Source organism: Pipistrellus kuhlii, unplaced genomic scaffold (genome assembly GCF_014108245.1).
Source record: "Pipistrellus kuhlii isolate mPipKuh1 unplaced genomic scaffold, mPipKuh1.p scaffold_m20_p_3, whole genome shotgun sequence".
Lineage (NCBI taxonomy): Eukaryota > Metazoa > Chordata > Mammalia > Chiroptera > Vespertilionidae > Pipistrellus > Pipistrellus kuhlii.
In genome coordinates, this window is record NW_023425529.1 from 73,352,074 (window position 1) to 73,377,647 (window position 25,574).

Below are 25,574 nucleotides of genomic sequence, written 5' to 3' on the forward strand. Positions count from 1 at the left end.
AGTGGTACAGGTCCCCAAATTCCTGTAGGAATAGCTTGCCGAGCCATATCGGGGGTCAAAGTGACCGCCATAGTGCTGTTAAGATCTAGGCTTGGGCTTCCTGGGGTTGCTCGAATGAGGGAATCCACTGTGGGCCTTGCAGGGCAGATTTCTCCTATTGATGACGGGGCTGGAGGTCACCCTTCTGGCCATTTCCTGGCATTTGACCACGCCCTCTATCTTGATCTAGAGACTGCCCATTTCTATGAAATTTTGATCTACACTGGCTGGCCCAGTGGTTCCCTTTCTGACATCTAGGACACTGAGAGACTGAATCTGGAGGCTGAGTATTTATGCCTCTCCTTAGCCTTCTTGGTTGCCTACATTCCTTCTGAAAATGTCCTCCTTTTCCACATTTATAACACCTCTTATTTCCACTTGTTACTGCAGCAGCAAGTAAATTTGCTTGAAAAGTGCTTGATCCCACATTCTGACATACTTGGATCATCTCTGTAATGGTACTATTTTTTCTCAAAGGCATCAGGCATTTCTTAAAATCAGCATTGGTATTTTCATAAGCTAATTGTTGAATTAAAATATCTCCTGTTGCCTCATGTTGAATCTGTCGTCTCACTGCTCGAGTGAGACAAGCCACAAAATCAGAAAATGCCCCCAAAGGTCCTTGCATATGTTTGTGGGGTTGAACCCTGGGTTCAAAATAAGACCACTGGAGGCTGATTAATTAATTTAAAAAAGCAGGCAAGGATTTATTGAACTGGCCAGGACAGCCACGAGAGCACCACACGCAGGTGGACTCCAAATGACTGCACCGTTTCAGGGATAGGCAATTCCTTTTAAAGGTTTAAACCGCAAGAATTTTCCTTTTGTTCCTAAAGACTAAATTCTAAAGACAGCCCGCAGGGTTGGTTCCCAGTCACATCCTGCTGGACATTGGAATGTGGCCCTATCTTGCAATAGCGATAACACAGAAGCAGAGCTCAGCAGTTAGTCTCTAAAGGTTATCTACAGTTTCTATCCCTGAAGCTACTGAGTCAGTGGGAATCAATCTCCTGTGGGCCTGGTCCCAGGCAAGGGAAAATTGCCTTAGCCTCCAGGTCTCCACCTGGAAGCTGAGGTAAGTACCCTGTGTTTTAATCAGATGCAGGGGCCAAACTGGAAGGGTTGAAATTCAAACAGCAGTTTTTACCAAAATATGTTTGCCACTATATTTCACATACATTTACTAAAAGATCCCTGAGGGTCTCCTTTTGTTGGTAAAGCATACCAGGCTTTCCTTCCACAAAGTCTAATTTGCTCATACGCCTGTTGCACATAATGTAGCTGATTTTGTATATCCATATACGGTCCCAGTCCTGCTAGCATTTCATAAGTTATTTGAGTATTTGGCCCTCCGTTTGCATGGGCTTGCTCTTGACATTTTTCCAAAAATTCTCCTTTCCATAGTAAATAATCTCCATCCAGAGTGGCATGAGCCAGAGAATACCAATCATAAGGAGTTAAGAATGCTTCAGAAATACTATTCATAATTTCTCTTGTAAAAGGGGCCGTTCGACCATTTTGAACAACACTTTCTCGCAAAGCTTTTATTATTTTAAAGTCAATTTTTTCATGATGTCTTATTATCTGATTTGGGATCTGTGGGCCAGCTACTTGTATAACAGGAAAAGCAAGCCTTTCTTCCACAGACATGTCCCTCATTCCTTTTCTGATGGCTCTCGGTATAGATGATTCTATTGGTGGTGAGTTAAATGTTCCAGGATTAGGACATGTAGGTGGAGGGGGCCGTAAAGGCCATTCCTTCAAGTTTTCTTCCTGCTCCTCTCTTGGAGGAGCAGAGGGAAGCAGGCGAGGAGGTTCCCCCTCAGCCTCTCTAAAAGGCTCTAATGAACTAGATACTTTGTTCCCCAAGGAAAAACAGTTTTTGTTTTTGTTTTTTGAGACACCTTTTATCCTGCTGTTAAGCCCCTTTTCTTCAAATTTTTGACCACCTTTTGCCAAACACTCAAGATGTACTTTCTTCAGGAAACAGAGGGTTATATTCTATAACATCAAACAAAACTATAAAAGAATACCTTCTGAAACTTTTAATTCTTTAAGCATACAAATCAAAATTCTATAATAAAATTTACTTTATCTTTATAATCTAATTCTTCCCCATTAGCCTGGTTAAAAAAGACGTTCCCACCCTACTTACAGTTCGCGACTCTGCAGCTTGCCATGGGCTTTTGAGTGCGGTGAATTTCCCTCACCGTTTTCTGGTGAATTTTCCACACCTTTTCTTAGTGTATTTTTTCTCCCTAGCTCTAGGTGAAAAATACCATCTCCTCCAGAAGTCCCGGGTTGAAGGCGCCAGATGTGGGATCCCTTAACACGACCCCAGTGGTTTAGGGCCCACTCAGGGTCCGGTTTCTGGAGAAGGCCGCACACTAAAATGAAGAGAGAGACTGGAAAAGAGTTAATTTTGGAAAATGGGGGCCAGGCGGAAAGTCCACCTCTAGTGGGAACACTAACCCCCACTCTGGCCTTTTACCATTCCTTTTATTGAGATTCTGAAACAAAGACATCTCTTAGGCAGGAAGTTCCAACAACAGAAAATCAACAAGAATTTACATTTACATATGATTAACATATTAAAGTTGCCTCAATCACCACTATCTCAACTAGAAGATGAGTTAATAGCTCCGACCATTCAGAGCCATCAAGGTTGGCTAGCTCTTTTTACATTTTACTACCAGGGAACAAATGTTTGGTTTCGGTTAGCCAGCTCTTTTTACATTTTACCACCAGTGACTTAACTTAGAGTCAATGAGTTAATAGCTCTGACCATTCAGAGCCATCAAGGATGGCTAGCTCTTTTTACATTTTATTACCAGTGACAATGTTAGGTTTCAGTTCCCAGCAGGTATTATACCCAAGGATAAAACATGCACCCATAAAATTGATCTTCAGAAAGCTTAAGCCCCATGTACTTCATTTTATTGGCATTATGCTCTAATCAACCAATGAATTAAGAGATGAGAGGCCATTTCAATCAATTGTGGTCACAATGAAGCCAATGCCTTTGTCCCAAGTGGCAGCTTTCCAAAGGCCAAAGAGCATCTTAAAATGCTTTCTTTCAGACTGCTAATTGGCCATCCTGCCTTGGCATCCCTGGAGGGAGGCATTTAACTTCAGTCCTCTGCCTTCATTCGGGTGGTGTCAGGAAGGTAGGCGGAGCTATTTATACACATGGGCACCTGGAGGGAAGAGGCTCCCCCAGCTGGCCATCATCTCTTGCTTTATCCTCTGCTGCTATGCATCATATCACCATGTGTCTGGTACCAGGCACACGAAATTATGAATAAACGAATAATTGGCTGTCTCCACAGTGCATGACAAATGTTTTTCATGAACATTAAATTTTTTTATTTATTTATTTTTAATTTGAGAGAAAATTAACCTCGTTTCTGGCATTAATTTCCACTTGTCTTCCTCCTGGCAGCATGAATTGTTTATTTCTCTGAGACAGAAAAGCATAACTCTCTTGTTTGTCTGTTTTGCAAACTCTGTACATTTCCTAGGAAAAGCTTTGCCGTCTTGCCCACTCGCTTTTACAGACTCCGGCGGGTACCGTATTTTTCGGACCATAAGACGCACTTTTTTCCCCCCAGAAGTGGGGGGGAAAAGTCCCTGCGTCTTATGGTCCAAATATAGCCTACACATATACTTTAAAAAAAAAGTTTTTTTACTTGCCCGGCTCTGTGTGGTCTCTGTGTGCTTGCCCGGCTCTAAAATGGTTCTAAATGCTGCTGTTTACTTTACAGGGTTGATTACATGTGTTTATGACTGTGATGTTGGGTTTTAATGCACATAAAATATTTTAGGACACTATTTGTTTCAGAATCTTTTTTTCTTCATTTCCCTTCTCTAAAAACTGGTGCGTCTTATGGTCCGGAGCATCTTATGGCCCGAAAAATACATCAAATCTGTTGCAGTTCCATGTCGCTGCCTGTTTTTTGCTCTCCAGGCGGCCTTTCCTTTGCATCTCCTGCAGTGCCCCCCACAATCCGAGCCTGGTATACAGTGGTGTTCACCAAGTGCTTACTGAGTAACTGAGAGCTCCTTGGAATGTTAAGATTGATTTTTCTATCAGTGTTTGAAATTTTATACACTAAGCACAGAAATAAGACATGTTGACAAATATTTTCCTTAAATAAATACAGATCCCACCACTTACCAAGGAAGCTCTCACCATACTAGCCTTCATGCCAATCCTCAACTGTGCCAAACTTAACTTTTTGTGTCAGAACCAATGCATTAAAAGAAATAATTGTTTTCAACGTATTTTGCATCTAAAAGAACACTGTTGACAAATACTGAAATATCTCTGAAAGATGGGAATATGTTTTAAGAAAATATGTTTTAAGAGGTGCTTTCACAGCCCTGAAAAGCTTCACTGTGTCATTTTTTCCAGAAACAACCCCAATGTCCACTGTGTCTTTTTCCAGAAAGTATCCTGGTGTTCACTGTCTTTTCCCAGCAACTGTCCCAGTTTGGATTTTATGAAAGGCAAGATCTACAAAAACTTTATGAAAGTGAGGAGTTTGAACCGAAACTATGAAGTTTCAAAAAAAATCAATGACTTGGACTGGGTAAGTAATGTTTTCAGAATGAGAAAGAAAATAAGAACCAAAATGATTATTACAATAGCTGGAAAGAAAAGAGAAAATAAATTGAGTTGAGATACACCAGGATGTTTCTGGAGCGCTTGCTTGTGGTTTTTCCCTATAACAGGTGACTGACAAAAGGAGATACATGAAAAGTTCCTTTGTCAATAAGAAGATGATAAATCATTTGGGAGAGAAGACTTGCATACAAGTCCGTGCTCACCCACTGCCAAGATTTTGTTGTAATGAGTTTTTAGCCTCACTCTCAGCTAATAAACTTGTTTCTATTTCTCGGGGGGGGGGGGGGGGGGGGGGGGGGAGAGTCATCACAAAAAAATTTCCTATACTTCCTGCCTGATGCTCATGTCTATAAACATTACAGGATCTGTATATCTCCATCTCCTTTCCTCTTTGCCTCCTTTTCTAAGATTCCAGAGAAAAGGTGTTTTTTCTATCCAAGGTAAATGCTGTGCCCCAAAATCATACACTTCCACTTGCAGGAACTTGCTCCATCAATTACCACCCTCCCCCAGAATCTTCAACCTCCCTCTTCACCATAGTTTCCTCTTACTACATAAGCATATGCTCACATCACAAAACAAAATAGAACAATGATCACATAACAAAAAACTTCTCCCTTGATCTTATGTCAGCTGATGTCCACCCTGGGTATACTGAATCCCCTAAGATGTCTCAAAAGGAAAATCCTGACCTCTCTGGTCCAACTCAGGCCAAGGAAAACAAAATCCTTAAGTAGGGTGGTCCAAGCATTGGTATTTTAAAAATATATATATTTTAATAAGTTTTTATTGATTTTAGGAAGAGATGAAGGGAGAGAGAAAGAGAGAGAGAGAGAGATTAATCAGCTGCTTCCCACATATTCCGACTGGTAATTGAACTGGTTGGCTCACAGGACGAAGCTCAACTAACTAAGCCACATCAGCCAGGGACCAAGTAGTGGCATTTTTAAAAACTACTTACTTTGCTGTGCTGAAACTGGTTTGGCTCAGTGGATAGAGTGTCGGCCTGCGGATTGAAAGGTCCCAGGTTCAATTCCGGTCAAGGGCATGTACCCTGGTTGCGGGCACATCCCCAGTAGGCAGTGTGCAAAAGGCAGCTGATAGATGTTTCTCTCTCATAGATGTTTCAAACTATCCCTCTCTCTTCCTCTGTAAAAAATCAATAAAATATATTTTTAAAACATCAAAATATCAAAAAACTACTTTGCTGACTTTAATGCATAACCAGAGTTTTAAAATGTTGACCTAGATAATTATATTCCTCCTCTTCCCTTAACATTCATTCTTCTATAACTACACCTATTATATTTCAAAGCATTCATAAATATAATACCTACTAGGGGTCCAGTGCACAAATTTGTGCACCTTAAAAGGAACTGTGGGCCAGGAGGCTGCAGTAGGTACAGGAGTGGGTCTCAGTCCATCCTCTACACCCCAGTCCGACCCCTCCTGCCACAGCCCCTGGTCCCCTTTCTGCGGCAGCCCCCCTCCTGCCAGCAGCCCCCTCCTGATGCTGCTCCTCCCACGTGCTGATAGTGCCGGCCCAGCCCTGCTCACACACCTGCTGACACTGCAGAGCAGAGTGATTGGGGCCGGCACCAGCAGTGGGTGTGAGCGTTGGCTGCTGCCCCAATCGCCTGTCAGGAGTAGGGGAAGGTGGAGAAGCCCTCAGGGGTGATCAGGGCCTGCAGCAGAGAGCAAGTGCCCTCTCCAGCGCCAGCTGTGGGTGTGAGCAAGGCCAGCACTGCCAACAGGTGTGAGTGTCGGGCAGGACTGCAGCACCTGGAAGCAAAGAATTTTCAGTAACTGCCAGAGACTCAACCCAATGACAGCTACTGGCGCCCCGCCTGGGTCTGGTGCCCCTACTCACCTGCTCCACCAGCCTGCTGTGGCCAGCGCCCTCCATTTTCCACACACGCCCCCTGGTGGTCATTGGATGTCACTGTGACCAGTTCAGTTTTCCAGTTTAGGTCTATTTGCATATTAGCCTTTTTTATATTCAATATATAGGATTGGAGAGTAAAGATATATTAAGTTGATGGAATTAGCAGCAATTGGTAAAAGATTGGATACACTGGTGTTAAAAACTGATGCTTAAACCATTGGTGCCATTTATCAAGATAAGAAATACTGGAATCTGTAGATTACTCTGGGCAGTATAGAGATGGTAATGATATTAATTCTTCCAATCCATGATCAGGGTATATTCATCCATTTGTTTGTATCTTTCTCTAATTCTTTTTTCAATGTGCTATAGTTTTCTGAGTACACATCTTTTACCTCCTTAATTAGATTTATTCAAAGGTATGCTATTTTTTTGTTGTTGTTGCAGTGGTGACCTTAGGGCATGATAAAAAGTGGAATGTAAAGGTATTAAGACCTAACTGTAAATTCTCCCTATTTCTCTTTTCCCCTTTCCAGGGCTGAGTGTAGATGTGGTTGTGAACTGCCTTTTGCTCTTGGATGAGGCCAGTATTTTAAGGATGGAAGAGCAACAGAAGGAAAACTCTCTGAGTTTCTAACACAGTAGAGATGGCATGAAAGAGCAACCCATACTACCAATTAAAGGGCAGAAAGTGACTTTTAAGCTACTGTCCCTTTTAGTCTTTATTCTAACTATCATGTATTACTTAATCCCCAAATTGGAGTTTTACTTTTTTTAATATATTTTATTGAATTTTTACAGAGAGGAAGGGAGAGGGATAGAGAGTCAGAAACACCGATGAGAGAGAAACATCCATCAGCTACCTCCTGCACACTCCCCACTGGAGATGTGCCCATAACCAGGGTACATGCCCTTGACCGGAATCGAACCTGGGACCTTTCAGTTCGCAGGCCAACACTCTATCCACTGAGCCAAACCGGTTTTGGCCAAATTGGAGTTTTAAGGTTTGTTTGGAGGCTATGAAATGGTGAAGTTGTGTATGTAAGCACTGCTTCACATCTGCAACAGCAATGAATAATGTCAGTGGACATAATTGAGCACTGAACTGCAACTTTGCCTTATACTAGAGCTGTCTGTTTTCGATCCCTTGTATTTGTAGTGCCTAGTAAGTACACACAGAGGAGACACTGAATAAATATTTATTTTTTTAAAATTAGAGAATTACAACAACTGATCATGTATTTATCTTACTGATTTGACTTTTTGGAAGCTCAGAGTTAAAATGTACTGTACAACTCTTGCAATTGTACAAGATCTTAGTGGCTTAGTGGTAAGCAAGGGTGTGAATATGGATTCAGTTCTTGAGGAATATTCTTGAGAGATTCACTTAAGCTAATCAAGTTTCTAACTCCTCTTCTTTAAAATCTTGATAACACCAAGTACTTCAAGCTTTGCAATGAGATAATATAAAGGCACTTGACTATCACAAGTATTTGTTGGTTCTCCTATTAAAGTATTTGGTAAGCGTCAAGTTCATGTATTTCTTCTCCTCTTTATAAAAGTAAACATAAGATAGTAAAAGTAAGGCTATCATCCCGTTTGAGATTTATTCTCTTCAGAGTTCTCTTAACAATATCATTCTCTTTGTAATAGACTATTAAATGCTTCTAACCTTATATGTACATGATACGTATCTAACACTGACCCTTATGTTGTTACATTGCAGCTTTTTCTTTCTGATTGAAGATAGATAGCCAGAGTTTCTTAACAGAGGGAATAAATAAAGTTTGTGTATATTTGTTCTATAGAATCTTTCTTCTCATGGCTTCATTATTTATTCCCAATGTTTTAAGAAATATTAAATTTAAATAAATTTATCATTTTGCATTAGGCATGGTTATATGCTATTTTGTATATGTGACCTTAGCATGTCATTCAATTTAATCTGTTCTAAAAACTTCAGAAAAAGAATCTCCTCTGAAAAATGTATTCTTTTTTTTTTTTTTAGCTTGCTTTAAATGAGCATGGTAATAGTTATAGAATCCTCAATCTTGTTCTTAATTGTGATGGTAACAGAGGAAGGTGTTTGTGATTCTAAATCTACTCCTTTCTTATGCAGCAGACAGGTTTTTGCTTTTTTTAATGAAATATAAATTATAAAATTATGGAGACAAACAAATAAAAATGGTCACATCTGTTTTACCTGTACATAATTTAAATTCAACTTTGCAATAACTCTGGAAAACCGAGCCTTTTACGTTACCATAGTCTTTCACTTCAGTTTTCTCTGCTCCTTACTTTTCTTGCCTTAATAATCTGCATTATAATTGCAACACACTTGAAAATTCCAGTTATCTGGAACAATATTTCTATATGTTTCATTTTGTTTAAATCCTTCTACATACAGTTGCAGGCCAGCAGAGTCACATAAGCCCTGTCACATGCTTTTCTGTTGCTAAGGGCAACACTACAGATGGCAAAACTGACTATCATGTGTCACATGTTACACACACAAACACATGATGGTTTGAAACAGCTTAAACTACTCAAGAGCACTTTGTCTCCCAGTGTTAGGATTTAATATGCCATGTGATTATATAACCTTTAAAATGTTGTGCTGAATCTAGTTAAATAAAATTATTTTTCTGCCTTGTTATTATGAAATGCATAATAGCCTTTATGTCTAGAATAATGCTCAATTCAAAGACATAACAAAATATAAGGAATACAAGGTAATGTATAAAAGTATAAGGTCAAGTTTATATTACATTTGAATTTCTAATTTTTGTATCTCTGCACAGTCTTTGTGAACACTGTGTTTCTCCTGACTCTATTTTAAGTAACTGTGTCTCAGACTTAGGGATCTCACATATCACTAAAAAAATAATATTTAAGATCGAGACATAACCCATGGACACAGACAATAGGATGGTGAAGGCCTGGGGCAGTGGGTGGAGCTGGTCTAGAAGGGGTTAATGGGGGGAAAAGGGGAACATATGTAATACTTTCAACAATAAATATTTTTTTAAATTCCAGAAACATATACAGATATAAATATAATTATGTTGATGAATTTATGATAAAATATATAAACATAAAATATTATCTAGAATTAAACACACACACATTATTTTATGGACCAATGATCCTCAGTGCTTGGCTCTATTTGTATTTTCTTCTTTTCTAAATAGCTGTAAATCTCTTTGGTGAACAAAATTAAACAGGTTATCTTGGAAAAATCTGAATGTGATTTTCATGCAATGAAAGTTGAGTCTCAAGTTGTCTCTGGACAAAGAATTGAAAAGCTGAAGTAATTGCCCAGCTGGTGTGACTCAGTGGTTGCATATAGACTCAGGCACTAAGAGAATTTAAAAGCTCTCAATTAGTTCACCCCACTCAGGGCATATGCCTGGATTGAGGGCTCAATTCCTAGCAGGGTGTGTAGGAGACAGCCAATTGATGATGTTTCTCATATACGTTCTCTCTCACATCCTCTTCTTTTCTCTCTGAAAATCAATAAAAACATATTTAAGAGGAAAAAAAGAAAGCTAAAACAATTACTGAACTAAATAAAGTGAGAGTGATGGGGCACATTACCTGATTTAACTCACTGATATGGCACTCTATTTTCACAATGCTATTGCAAATATGAATCAATAATGCTATCACAAATAGAATCATCTGAAACTTCTAAATACTTGAGACAAAAAACCATTTTGGCTTTTGAGTGGTATTTATCTATATCTATATTTCCTCTGTATTCTCCATTTCTGTGATGAAATTTAAAGAAGATGGATTTAACTCAGAAATGGGGATTTGAATTCCTTCCATCTCACTGATGGCAATATGATATTGACCTCAATTAACCTCTCTGAGTCTCAGTTTCCTTGTATGTAAAACAAGAAGAACAATAATACATGGGTTTGAAACATTTACATGTAACTATATTTTGAAATCATAAATTTTTACATAAATAATTGTTTTATTAGATACCAGTTTATTTACTGTTTTAGGAAATTATCAGAGATAATGCCCATTCAGAAAAAATGAGGTCAGATAAAACAACAATAAACAAAAAGCAAACAAACAGAAAATAACAATAACAGTATTAGCTGAGATTTGAAATAAAAATACTACCAATAGCGTAATTTACAACATTAATCTAAATGTTCACATTTATTTGGTTCTGTATATAATAGAAGGATCTATCTTGCTATATCACAAAAAAAGGCATTTAAATTAAGGATAGAATAAATGTTTAAAATATTTATTTATGGAAATAATAATGTCATTAACTTTGTTTTAGAGATATGCTTTTATTTTACTTTCCCTACTCATGTATCATTTCCCATTAGAGAGCTTTACTAAAATTAAGAAAAAATTTAATGACATCCATCTTACTAATCAGTATTTGTTTACTTTAGCTAATTAAGTTATAAATAATGAGAAAATATATATATTTAAATATTCAATTTAGTTATGCAGACAGGGAATCCTATTTCTAAAATATATAATTTCCTCAGGAGCTCATTCAGCCCTGTCACATGTTGCAAGTACTATCAACCACATTACGAATAAGAACAGTCCTAACAAGACTGTGAAATGACTTGGTTCAAGATAAAACTTTTAATGGAAATAATAGAGTTATAATTTATATTTTCATGATTTACATAATATGTCAGTGAATCACTGATTTCCTTTTTAGGATTGTTTTCCCTTAAAAATAATTTAGATCATTCTAATTCACTTCTCTTATGTAGCCTCCTTATTATTTTAACTGATTTATTTACAATGTCACTGAATTTCACTTTGTTTTCCTTAAGAAATGCTCTTATTTCTCTCAAGGGTTACGAAATACAGATTTTTGTCCGGGATGCTAGTTTGCTTAAACTTAGTGTAAACTGTGGAAGTTCAAACATCTTACCTATTCTCTTTTTGGGAATATTTTTTAGAGCTTGTTGCTTCTGCCAGTGACCCTGTCTCTTTTGCCTTCCCTGCTCTATCTTGGATTAATTTAGATTTGAATCTTAGTCCCTTAAACAGTTTGCATAAGCAGCCTGCTTGGACACAGAGTTTATGGCTTTGGTGTGCTGTACTGGAGATTTGGGAGGAGTCATTGTTGGGGCAGGTAGCAGCCTTCCATGGTGTCCTTCCTACCACACACTCTGTTCCCTCTGGAATCCTCGCCTACCCCCTATCTCTTATCCCTACAGTTTCTTTCTAGAGTGCTTAATTTTTCTTCAGTCCCAAAGAGCACATCATTTCCCTTTGATTCTTAAATTCTGAAACACACCAAAGAACTCAGAGACTGGGACCAGGAATTTATATAAAAAACTTCTTGCAGGAAGAATAATCCAATTCCAATCTGAAGCACAATAGATCCTGGGTGGAAACGCACACCCAGAGATACTGAATAATTTGGCGGTGGTTAACTGATACTACTTTTAGTTTTCACTCAGGATCTGAAGAGAAAAGGCTAGCCCCTTGCATGTCTGCCCTAGATGAAGAGAATGCTCTGGGCTCATCAGGGGATTCCTCACACTAGTCACATCACCAATCCAATATCAGTGGCACAATGCAAGCTGCTGTGGGGACTTGGGCCTTCCTTTGGAAGCTCTGGGACTCTTTGACCCAGCTGCAGTTTGTTAGGTAATTTTAGATTGCAAAGTGCCAGGCCATTCGTATGCAAAAGCCTCTGCACACAGCTTGGGTGGAGTAAGGTCTCAGTGAATCAACAAGGTGGAGCAAACAGCAATGGCTGATCATCAACCCTGCCCTAAGAGGGCCCCCTGGGTCTCAGTGTCCCTCGGTAATCGCTGCAAGCACCTCTGAGAGAAAGCCACCCTCCAGTTCCACCCAATGCCAAACAATCCGGTCTCTCCCCTTATGAGTCTGGGTCCCCAGAGTCTCATCAGGAACTGGAGTTCAAGCAGTTGGGAGCTTGTGTCTCCCTCTTGATTGAAAAAGACAACCGAGTTCTCCATTGCCAGCCCTTTCATGCTCGTGCCTCTGTACCTCTGTACTTTACTTCTGCACCTCCTCTGAGTCTTAGTGCACTTTTCTCTTCCCTCTAGTTGTAGAATTTCCATTCAGCCAGCCTTTCTGTGGTTCTGTCTGTTTTGTCTTTTAGTTGTAGTTTTGAAGTGGTTGTGTGAGGCAGCAATTTCAGGTGTTCACCTATGCCACTATCTTAGCTTCTGTAAGGGCCATAATTTAAAATTGAGTATACATTATTGCCACTTGATAGAGCTGCATTAGCTAGTGAACAGAAAAACTCACTAGCCTCAGAAAAAAAAAATGATCTAGAATTATCTGTATTTTCAGGTGTGCAAGTTCAGAGGATTAAGATTTCTTATAAAAAACTATAGGCCCGTGCATGAAATTAATGCATAGGGCAGGAGGAGGGTAGGTATGTATCCCTCAGCCCAGCCTGTACCCCCTCCAATCTGGAATCCCTCGAAGGATATCCCACTGCCCATTTAAGACTGATCCTGGTAGCATCAAGCCTAAACCAGCAGTTGGACATCCCTATCACAATCCAAGACTACTGGCTCCCCACCACTCACCTGCCTGCCTGTCTGATTGCCCCTAACTGCTTCTGCCTGCCTGCCTGATCACCCCCTTACCACTCCCCTGGTAGCATGATCAATGCCTAACTGCTCCCTTGCCAGCCCAATTGCCTCTAATTGCACTCCTCTATTAGCCCTGCCCTCCCCTACCAGCCTGGGTCCCCCCAAACTGCCTTCCTCTGCTGGCCTAGTCACCCCCAACTGCCCTCCCCTGCTGGCCATCTTGTGGTGGCCATCTTGTGTCCACATGGGGGTGGCCATCTTGTGTGATGGAATGACTGTAAATTTGCATATTACCCCTTTATTAAATAGGATGCCACTTCCTTGAATATCTTAAGCTATGTTGTCTAAGATGAAAGTGAAGATGAGTGAAAAGGAGAGGCAGCTTTTAACATGTTTTTTTGTTCATTTTTTGTTTGTTTTTTTTAAACTTAAGAGCTCATTGTCTACAGAAGCACAGCACAAACATTTGAAAGCTTTTCTTGGATTCAGGAGATCTGAATAGACTTTAGACCTTGATCTGCTACTTACCAAATGAGTGATGTCAAGGACCTTACTTAGCCTCTCTGTAAGTTCTTTAATGTAATGATGGATCCATTTATTCTATTTCCATTCATTTGTTCACTCATTCACCCGTGAATATTTTTGAGTGTCTGCAATGAGTTAGGCACTGTGTAATGAGAGTACAAATATAAATACAACATGATTGTTATCACAATAGGGCTGATAGCACCTTGCAGGGAACAGAATGTGTGAAGAAAGCTCTAGAGTATCAAATTACTTCTAATACTTTGTAATTTTGTTTCCTTTTGATGTTTCAACACAAACTGAAATTCAAAATGAAAAGACAGGCTACACTTCATTTTATTTCTGTTATAACCATGAAGCTATCAAGAGATCAAAACAGTTTCAAAAAGATTGCTTGCTTTGCATAAGTGTATCCCTGAATAGTTTCAATGAAATGCTGCAGGAGACACAATATAACCACTGTGCAAAGATAAATTTCTCTTTAAAAACTCTGCTGACTTATAGAATGGCCTTTACATTGGTGTTAAAAACCTGAATGGATGAATTGGAACACCTAAATAATATCCAAATTTCTCATACTTCACCTTTATATGCCAGAAAATCAGTTTCCATTTTTTAATGGAATCTAAAGGAAAAAATGTCTTGGAGATTTCTGAGAGGTGGGAAGAGAATTTTCCATATATTTTAGGGCTTCATGAAGTCTGCAGTCTACCTGTTTAGAAAATCTCAAAGGGCTTATTTAAAAAAAAAAAAAAAAAAAAATCAAGAGAATCCAAGATGGCTGCACAGGTAAATACCTAGCCACAGCCGCACACAACAATTTCAATAAAATATAACTAAAATATAAAACAGACATTACCCAGAACTACAGGAAAGTCAACTGACTGGAAATTCTACAACGAGAAGCAAGGAGAAAACCAGAAGGAAGAGCAGAGGAGCTGTAAAAACCTAAGGTACGGAGACACGTGGCACTTGCGGAGAGGACAGAGCTGGAGAGGAGGGGCAGCTGAGTGCCTGGCTGGCATTCCCTAGAGGGAAGGAGATAAAAGCTCCAACTATACTGAACCCTAGCCCAAACAGCGCTGAACCCCAGTTCTAAGCCAGACCCCGGGGAACCCAGGCTCAAACAGAGGGAGCTGGGCTGTAAGGCGGAATCCTGGGGAAGTGGCAAAAAGAGATCCCGAAGGCGCGCGCAGAGAAGGGATGGTTGGCTGTGCCGCGGGATTGCCCTGGCAGGAAAGAGACAAAAGCTCTGGACTGCTCTGAACACCACCTCCAACTTCACTTCCAACTGAACTGAACCCCAGTTCCGGGCTCATTGGGGGAAACCCTAGACTGTTTGGTAGAAGGCGAAAATTGAGGGCACCTTTCTCCCAGAGGTGCTTGCAGCGAGTATTGAAGGACCTTGGGGATTACTGAGACTGCATAGGGCGGGGCTGACGAAAGCCAAGGCTGTAGGCTCCACCCTGAAATCCCACCCCATCCAAGCTGAACACAGAGACTTTTTTAAGGCTACCAACTCAGGGAAGCTGTGAAAATGCGGAGACAAGAAAATAGATTACAAACGAAAGAAATGGAGGACAAAAAGTGACTGGATATAGAGTTCAAATCTATGCTTATAAGGTTTTTCAAGAATTTCCTAGTAAAGGTCGATAAGACCTATGAGAATATCAAAAGGGATCAACTAGAATAAATAAGGAATCAACAAGAAATAATAAGGGATCAACAAGAAATAAAGAATACATTGTCTGAAATAAAAAAATATTATACAGAGTCCTAAAAACAGAATGGAAGATTACAAGAATCAAGTAAAAAATTTGGAACATAAAGAGCCAGAAGACACTCCTCCGCAGAAGCAAGAAGGCAAGAGAATCCAGAAAATTGAAGATAATGTAAGAAACCTCTGGGACAACTTCAAGCGAACCAACATCAGAATTATGGGGATCCCAGAAGATGAGAGAGAGCAAGATATCGAAAACATACTGAAAAAAATAGTGACAGAAAACTTCCCCCACCTGGTGAAAGAATTAGACTTACAAGTCCAGGAAGACCACAGAACTCCAAACAAAAGGAATCCAAGGAGGACCACACCAAGACAAATCATAATTAAAATTCCAAGAGCAAAAGACAAAGAGAGAATATTAAAAGCAGCAAGAGAAAAACAGGTAGTTACCTATAAAGGAGCACCCATACGATTGTCAGCTGATTTCTCAACAGAAACCATGCAGGCCAGATGGGAATGGCAAGAAATATTCCAGGTGATGAATAGCAAGAACCTACAGCCAAAAATACTCTACCCAACAAAGCTATCACTCAGAATCGAAGGCCAGATAAAGAGCTTCACTAATAAAAAAAAGCTAAAGGAGTTTATCATCACCAAACCAGAATTATATGAATTGCTGAAGGGCATTTTTTCGGAAGAGAAAGTAAATAAAGATAAAAATTATGAACAACAAATATGTAACTATCAACAAGTGAATCTAAAAACCAAGGAAATTAAAAAAAAATCTGATGAACAATATTAACTGTTGAATATAATAGAATCAGAGGTATGGAAGGGGAGTGAACTGACGATTCTTGGGGAATAGGGGAGAGGGGGATGTGGGAAGAGACTGAACATAAACTGTGCACCTATGGATGAGGACAATGGGGGGTGGGGAAAGGGCAGAGGGTGGGGTGGAAACCTGGTGGAGGAGAGCAATGGAAGGGGGGGGGGAAAGAGGAACATTTGTAATAATATGAACAATAAAGATTTATTTAAAAAATAAAAATAAAATAAAAAGCAAGAAAAAAAAAATTCAGAGGCTTCCACAATCTTAGTGAATTTTGTGGAAGGTCTTGGGAATCTTCACTTTAACAAGCTCCCCAGGTTGGGTTCTTACACACCCAGAAGTTTATGGGTCACATAGTCTAATCCTGGCACCATATTTTACATGTGAGAAAACTAAGGTAATGTGACATTTAAATAACTTGCTAAATAATCTAATAAATTTCTTCCTAAAGTAACAGATCAAGAGAGAATTTTGAATAGTTTTTAACTATTTAAGAAGAAAAAGAAAAGGATATAACAATTAGAGTACATTTTTACAGCCTGCTTTTTTTTTTCTTTTTGCTTTTCATTTTTTATTAAGGTATTATATGTGTACATATCTTACCATTCCCCACCCTCACCCCACTCCCGTAAATGCCTTCACCCCCCCTACAGCCTGCTTTTTTAATGTTTAGCTCAATGATGAATGTATTTATTCCTTTCCATCATCCTTGGAAAATTCCTTCAGCTATTTACTATGCAACTAGAATTTTAAATGCTGTTGACCTAAAGTTGGCTTCATATCATTTGACAAATAAGATAAGTAAAGTCAGAATAACTATTCTCTCAGCATGTACCATCTAAAGCTGATTATACAATCAAAACAGAGTAGGAGTAAAAACACTTTGGTATATGCAAGTGAATATATTTAAAGTCATCTGCCTCATGGGTAGTCTGAGTGACAAAGAATGCACTTATTAAAACCATACTAACACTAGCAATTTTAGTTCACAATTATTCTTCTTAAGTTAGACTTTATATTTTTTCCAGAAAAGATTATATAATTGAGGAAAATACTTTGTCTTTAAAACATTATTCTATGAAATCACCATCTACAACAAATAAACTCACTAGGTCCTGTTTTAGTTTGTTCTATCCTTATTTTTGTTAAATAAGGTAACATGCACTTAACATACTAGGTATACAACTAGTGTTTAATGATTGTCTGAGCCATAAACATGCTTTGTTCAAAGAGATTTCAAGTAGGTACTAAATTTGTTGAATTAAATGTTTTTAATATTGCTAATATACTTATTTTTACATTCTTACTGTTCATTTTTGAAGGACTAGAAATATTTTGTAACTACATAGGTATATGTTTTACTATCTTCAATCTGTTCCCTTTGAAGAAAATATAATTTAAATGTCTGCTTCTTTTAAAAACAAGCCGCTAAGAATATAGTGCCAGATATTTACAACACCTTCTTCAAGGGGAATGAAAACAACAGAAACACATTTTAAAATTATTTTGAGGATAGCTGTGAATTGAACAAAGAACGTAGGTGTTAATGATGTTCTATCTTAATTAGGGTTTCAGGCAAAGTTGCTGGTAGAAATAGAATTTTATTTGATGTTGAATTCTTGAAAAAGTTTTAACTTGTCAAGAGTTGGGACCTTATCAATGTGTATATCTGGTGAAATTTTATTCAATTAAGCCTCATAATGCTCTAGGTATTTTACTGTTCTGAAAAGATCTCTTGAACATGTTGTTTCCTGTAGCTACAGGATAATCTTCAAAGAGTGTACATTCATAACTAAACAGTAGTCTACAAATTGGTAATAAATTCTCTGGCATTTTCAAGTAAAATTTATATTATTTCTTATAAAACACAGCTTTTCTGTTGAAAAATTTTTGGAATATAAAATGGAATTAAGGGCCTTTAATACCTTTTTCCCCTTAATTTAAAAATATGAAGAAATCTGACATTAAGTGAGATTACCAGTGGCAATAAAACTTGAAGTGTACTACTGATGCAGAGGTACCTGTAAAGAGCAAATGTAACCATCTGATATACTCAGCACAGCGTTCATGAAACTGGTAAGGCAATCAATTTGAAATATAAACATAAGTTCTTTATGTTTGTATATATTTCTCTGAGGGAAGGTTTTTATTACACCAATGGGAGTTATGATGACTGTGAAAGGAAATCATACTAGAGTCACAGCATGGTAATGAGGCCTCATCACTCAACAATGGCTAGAATGCTATGTTAGGATATATTTTCTGGAGTCTGATGCGCTAAATTGAAATCCCAGGTTGTTTACTGATTGAGTAACATTGGGCACATTCATAGTGTCTAGGTGCCTCAGTTGTGTTATCTGTGAAATGGACACATTAACAATACCAATCCTTATATGGAGGATTAAGTAAGTTTATGTAAGTTAAATTCAGTATCTACTGATAGTAAGTGGGACGTGCCTGTGAGCTACTGTTCTATCTGCACACAGAGTATGGTTCATGATTACAACATTATAGATGAATAAGAAGCATCAGTCAAATTAAGAGAAAATGTAAAATTTGAAGGTGGGAAAGGAATATATTTACAGTTAGCTAATTAATGGGATAGTCAACAATGACTCATAAAATAATAAAGGGCTCATTATGGTATTCATATTTAATCTTGTAGAAATTAACTCATTCAGTAAGTATTTACATAATAAATTTTGTATAGCAGGCACTATGTTAAATATAAGAAACTTTAGAGTGAGGGTAGCAGGCACTATCCCTAAAAAAGAAGAACATCTTGCTATATGTCACAACATAAGTGAGCCTGGATAGCATTATGTTAAGTGAAATAAGCCAGTCACAGAAGGACAAATCCTGCATGTTTTCATTATATGAGGTATCTAGAACAGTCAAACTCATAGAAACAAAGGGAACAGTGATTTTCAGGGGATAGATGGAGGGGGAAGTAGGGAATTGCTGTTCACATTTTATAAACTTTTAGTTATGTAAGATGAGTAAATTCTAGAGATTTGCTATACAACATTGTTGCACATAGTTCAATACTGCCTTTGCTTTTAAATTTATTAATAGGGTAGATCTCAGTTAAGTGTTCTTACCATAATTTTTTAAAAAAGAACTTAAAAAGAGGCATTATTCCTACCCTTTTTAGGCTTAAATCCAGATTTGTATCAATAAAAAAAAATAAGCTTAAGTAAAAACCTTCCTAGTGTAGCTAAGGATAGAGATTCACTAAAATCTCCAGCATGTGTTCAGCATATAGAGTGTTTATTGAAGTTACTTATTACTGCATTACTGTAGTTAAAAATTTTTTCTAAATATGCTAGAATCTCAATGAATGTGGCACAAATTTACATGAATATATCACCCAATAGGTTTAGAAGAGTTACAGAAGAGTAAAATGTTTGTGCAAAGGTATGGATTTAGTCAATTAGAAATTTATAGTCAAATCTAAAATAAAAAAAATCATTAAAAGTCTATAATATTACTTTACTTTCATTTTAACTCTAAAATTATATATAGGGAGAAACCAAGATGGCGGCATAGGGTAGACACCCAAAATGCAGCCTACCACAACAAATTTGAATTTAGAACTAGAAAACAGGGGAGGCATTGCCCTGAAGCACCTGTCAGCTAGCTGAGAGGAGGCTCTGCCATCTTGGAAGGAGAGAGAAGGTGCGCTGACCCTCAGAAACTGTGAAGGTGCAGAGAACTGTGCATACAAAAAGGCGCTGGCTTACTCCCCTTGTGCGGAGAGGGAGGGCTGGGCCCAGATTGCTGCTGGCCAAATCCCGGTGCTTGAAGAGGGCAGGCTGGGCTGAGTTCACTGCTGGCTTACTCCCGGCGTGTGGAGAGGGCAGACAGCTAACGCGGCTGGCTTTCTTGTTTGGGAGGAAAACAGAATCACCCTATTGCTCTGATAGACGGCCACAGACAGGGAGAGGCCAGACTGTCAGGCAGTGGGCAGAGATCTCTCAGAGGTGTGTGAAGCCAGTGGCCATTACTGCAGGACTTGAGGAGGGGCCGACGGGAAAACAAAGCTTGTCTGCACCAACCCAAGACTCTGCCCCATCCAAGCTGAGCACAGAAGCTCTCGCAGAGGCTGGCTTTCTCTAAGGAGGGACTGGCCGGAATCCAAAGCTTGTCTGAGCCTTTACCAAAGAGGTCTGCACACCTGCAACCAATCTTCTGAAACTCTCCACGAACAGGACTTTTCTAAGGCAAGACTGACAGGGAACCAAAACTTGTCTGCGCCACCTTGAGACTCGACCCCAACCAAGCCAAGTACAGAAGCCTTCCTTGCTGAGACACTGCTGACCCTCACAGCCAATTGGCTTGGAGATCAACGCTTCCCAATGATACCAACAATAAGCAAGGCTTAACAACAAGACTGCACACACAGCCCACAAAGGGCTACACCAAGACTATCCACCGCAGATAACTGGGAAGGCTATGCTACTGGGCTCTACCAGAACACCTAGCACACAAAGCTATTCCATTGAATCAGGGAAACAACTAAAATGCAGACAAGAAGAAGGACACAAAGGAAGGAGATGGAGGTAAAGAAAAGAATGGACATTGAGTTCAAAACTATGGTTATAAGGTTTTTCAAGAATATCCTAAAAAAGGCTGATAAAATAAATGAGACCTATGAGGATATAAAAAGGGATTAACTAGAAATAAAAAGAGATCAACTAGAAATAAAGAATACATTGTCTGAAATAAAAAAATATTACACAGAGTCCTAAAAACAGACTGGAAGATCGCAAGAATTAAGACAAAGATTTAGAACACAAAGAGCCAGAAGACACTCCTCTGCAGAAGCAAGATGATAAAAGAATCCAGAAAGTTGAAGATAGTGTAAGAAACCTCTGGGACAATTTCAAGCGAACCAACATCAGAATTATGGGGATCCCAGAAGTGAGAGAGCAAGATACTGAAAGAATACTGGAAGAAATTGTGACAGAAAATTTCCCCCACCTGGTGAAAGAATTAGACTTACAAGTCCAGGAAGACCACAGAACTCCAAACAAAAGGAATCCAAAGAGGACCACACTAAGATACATCATAATTAAAATTCCAAGAGCAAAAGACAAAGAGAGAATATTAAAAGCAGCAAGAGAAAAACAGGTAGTTACCTATAAAGGAGCACCCATACGATTGTCAGCTGATTTCTCAACAGAAACCATGCAGGACAGATGGGAAAGCCAGAAATATTCCAGGTGATGAATAGCAAGAACCTACAGCCAAAAATACTCTACCCAACAAAGCTATCACTCAGAATTGAAGGCCAGATAAAGAGCTTCACAAATTAAAAAAAGCTAAAGGAGTTCATCATCACCAAACCAGAATTATATGAATTCTTGAAGGGGGTTCTTTAGGAAGAGGAAGAAAATAAAGATAAAAAGTATGAACAACAAATACATAACTATCAACAAATGAAACTAAAAAACCAAGGGAATTAAAAAATCTGATGAACAATATTAACTGGTGAATATAATAGAATCAGAGGTATGGAAGGGGAGTGGACTAACAATTCTTGGGGAAAAAGAGAGTGGGGGTGCGGGAAGAGACTGAACAAAAACTGTGCACCTATGGATGAGGACAATGGGAGGTGGGGAAAGGACAGAGGGTGCGGTGGGAACCTGGTGGAGGGGAGCAATTGGGGGGGGAAAGAAACCCATTTGTAATAATCTGAACAATAAAGATTTATTAAAATAAATAAATAAATAAAATTATATATAATTTTCTATATGTTTTTATGTAGTAAAATTGGATATATAATTATGAGACCCAATTTCAATGTCAAACAGTTCCTTATGTGTGCATGTCAGCATTATAAAGCTTCCTAATATTTAAATAAAAAAGGGGAAAAGTAGAAGAATATCATGTAAGGAAAAATATCCTGAAAGTAAATTATATCTAGAAAATTTGTACTTTAGAAAATTAACTGTAATGCTATCAGCAAGACACCCATGAAAAACACACATGATGTCAAAACAAGCCAGAGGAAAATCATTTGGGCAAATAATGAAAAAGCATCCCAAGTCAAATTTATAGAAAATATTCCTTTATTAACTTTTGGTGAAGAATATGTTTGTATATTTTCAGAAAACAACTCCAAGACCATGTGGATTCTGTCAACAGAAAGGAATTGATAGGACTATTCTAACCACGAAGACAGAAGAGCAGTCCAGAGATGGAAGTCACTCATGACACCTTGCCATAATAACAGTCAGCAGCTGTATATCACTGCAGGTTGCCCAGGACCAAACCAGAGAGGGTTGAACCTGCATTACCACCATTTGCCCACCATCCAGAACCTCCGGTCCTTTTATAATTGCAATCATTATGGCCATTAAGGGACTGCATTATAGAAATAAGATTCTGTAAGTTATTATAAAATTCTTCTGATGTCTGATGCATTTCCATACAATAGGAAAATTCAACATTCAGAAGTCTTCCTAAGAAGATGAATAAGGCTGAAAGAGTGCAGAGGCATTAATATGAGGCCAGAGGATAGGCAAAACTAGAGAGGGATTCAAACAAACATCATGCTGGGTTGGTGGGGGAGGTGAGGGGTGGTATTGTAATTGGAAGATAAGTATTAGGTCTAGTAATAATTAATGTCGTTTTCTAATACTTTTTAAAATCGAATTTATTTACACAATACAACAAAATTTAATGAACGATATAGTTGCCGTTGTTTTCTACTACTTGTGCCCAACGCTCAGGAAGCATTTTAATCCCTCTGTTGTAAAATTCTTGTGATTTTTATGCAAAAAATTCGGTCAATGCATTTTTGAGACATTCTTCATTATTAAATTTTTTTCCAAGAAGAAAGTTTTGCAAAGAACGAAACAAATGGTAATCAGAAGGGGCAATATCAGGAGAATATGCAGGTTGAGGGAGAACTTTCCATTCCAACTGGCACAGTTTTTCAGCAGTGATTCTTGCAGTATGCGGTCGTGCGTTATCGTGGTGAAGAATTATGTCCTTCCGATTAATCAGCGCGGGTTCTTTTTCTCTTAAAGCTTGGGCTAACCTTTCCAATTGGGCACTATACACTGCACTTGTAATGGTTTGGTTAGATGGTAAAAGTTCATAATGAAGAATTCCTTTAAAATTCCACCAAACACACAACATCACTTTTTTCGCATGCAAGTCAGGTTTTGGCGTGGGCTGCGGAGCCTCATTTTTGTCCAACCATTGAGGCCGCCTTTTCAAATTAACATACAGCACCCATTCTTCATCTCCGGGAACAATTTGCTCTAAAAACGGCAAACGGTTTTGACGAGAGAGGAGCGAACTGCAAATTGTGACTCTTTGATTATGGTTGTTGTCGGTCAACTCATGAGGAACCCATTTTCCAAACTTTTGGACTTTGCCAAGTGCACGCAATTGATTGGAAATTGTTTTTTGTGAACAATTTAAAGTTGTCGCAAGCTCTTGTTGGGTAATTGGAGGATTTTGCACCAAAAGAGCTTGAAGAGCTTCTTGATCAAAATTGGACACACGGCCTCGACCACTCTTGTCATCTAACGAAAAATTTCCCTTGCGAAATTTCTCAAACCAACACTGGCATTTTCTGGCACTAACTGCATCTTGACCAAGAGCACTACAGATGTTTTTTGCAGCCTCACTTGCTTTTCTTCCTAATTGGAACTCATAAAGCATGCAGTGCCGAATATGCTCTTCATCCGCCATCTTCTTAGCCCTAGTTTTGCAACAAAAACCAAACCAAACACAAACTTTTTCAAGCAAAACTTGTTAATTGCACTTCACACGTTCTGTAGATACCACGTGTTTGAAGATTATGTCAATACAAGTCAAAGCCAAGCAAGATTTTAAACGAATGTTTAAAAACGACATTAATTATTACTAGAGCCAATACACATATGTAAAACCTCAATCAATAAAGAAAAAAAGAAATTGTATAAATAAGAAAGATGCTGGTCCATTTGAAAACAAAGGCCTTTAGCAGTTGTGTTTGCATGATAAACAATAGCAAAGAATAATCCATTTGCTGTAGCATTTACAAAACTTTCTAACACACCTGGCCAGGTTCCTGCTTCTTACAGGTTATTGTGTGTCCCTAAGAGTAATAAAACTGTCTTTGTTCTTTAAAAAAAAAATATTTAACTGAATCTCAAAGAATTATTCATAATTTTCTACATAACTAATGAGACAGATAGAGTAGCAGAAGCAATAGTATGGCATACTATTTAATACTATGTGACCATAGGAGGCAAGAAACACACCACAAATTGGTTTAAGTAAGTAAATAAATAAATAAATAATAAGATATCATAAAATAAGAAACAGTGATGTTTGGTTCAGAGATTAGTCAAAATCCAGACATAAAAACAGAAACCATGTCAGGCATTTCAAACTGAAAACATTTACTATAGTGAATTGTTTATATATAATGTTGGATGCAAAAGGAAATGCTGAGTTAACAAAGATAGTAACTTCAATACAAATATACCATTCTTAAAGTTGATAGAATAAAATCACACCTAGGTTCTTGAAGGAAGGACTCCAATATGTTTGATACTCAGACCTCTGAGATGGGCATAGAGCAGCTGGAGTTAGGAACAAACTGGAGTAAAAGTAAACAATTTTGAAGTGCTTTACATGTAAACTGGTAGGAGCCAGGCCTCTCACCATTAGAGTGGTAATTCCCACATAAGAAAGGGGAGAAGGCTAGAATGATCAATGTAGTATGGATTAGCATTGGCAATATCAGTAAGAACCCATGATTACCTTAATGTAGATATAGATGGTTATACAGTTGATTTTTTAACAATGCAGAGGGTTAGAGACAATACCCTCCAACATCCATGCAGTCAAAAATCCATGTATAACTTTTAACTCCTTCAAAACTTAATTACTTATAGTCTACTATTTACTAGAAGCCTTTCTGACAACATTAAACAGTCAATGACCATATATTTTGTGTTTTACATATTATATATTGTATTCTTACAAGTATATTCTTACTGTATTCTTGCAATCAAAAGGAAGAATAAAGAAATACCTCATGCTCAAGAAAGTAAGCTAGAGAAAATAAAATGTTATTTAAATTTCTTCATAATGAAGAAAAAATACATATACATTATTTATTGAAAAAAATCCACATATAAGTTAACCCATGTAGTTCAAACCTGTGTTGTTCCAAGGTCAACTGTATACAGAAATATCTATAGGTTTGTATATGTTCACAAGTTACTATATACACATACATTTCTGTGCTCTGTTATTTGAAAGGGTCTAGGAATAAGGATTCTTCAGTAGCAACAAACCCACATAGTATGCAGATACAGTTTCTGTTACCATTCTACAGTAAAAGAAACCAGGGCAGAAATATA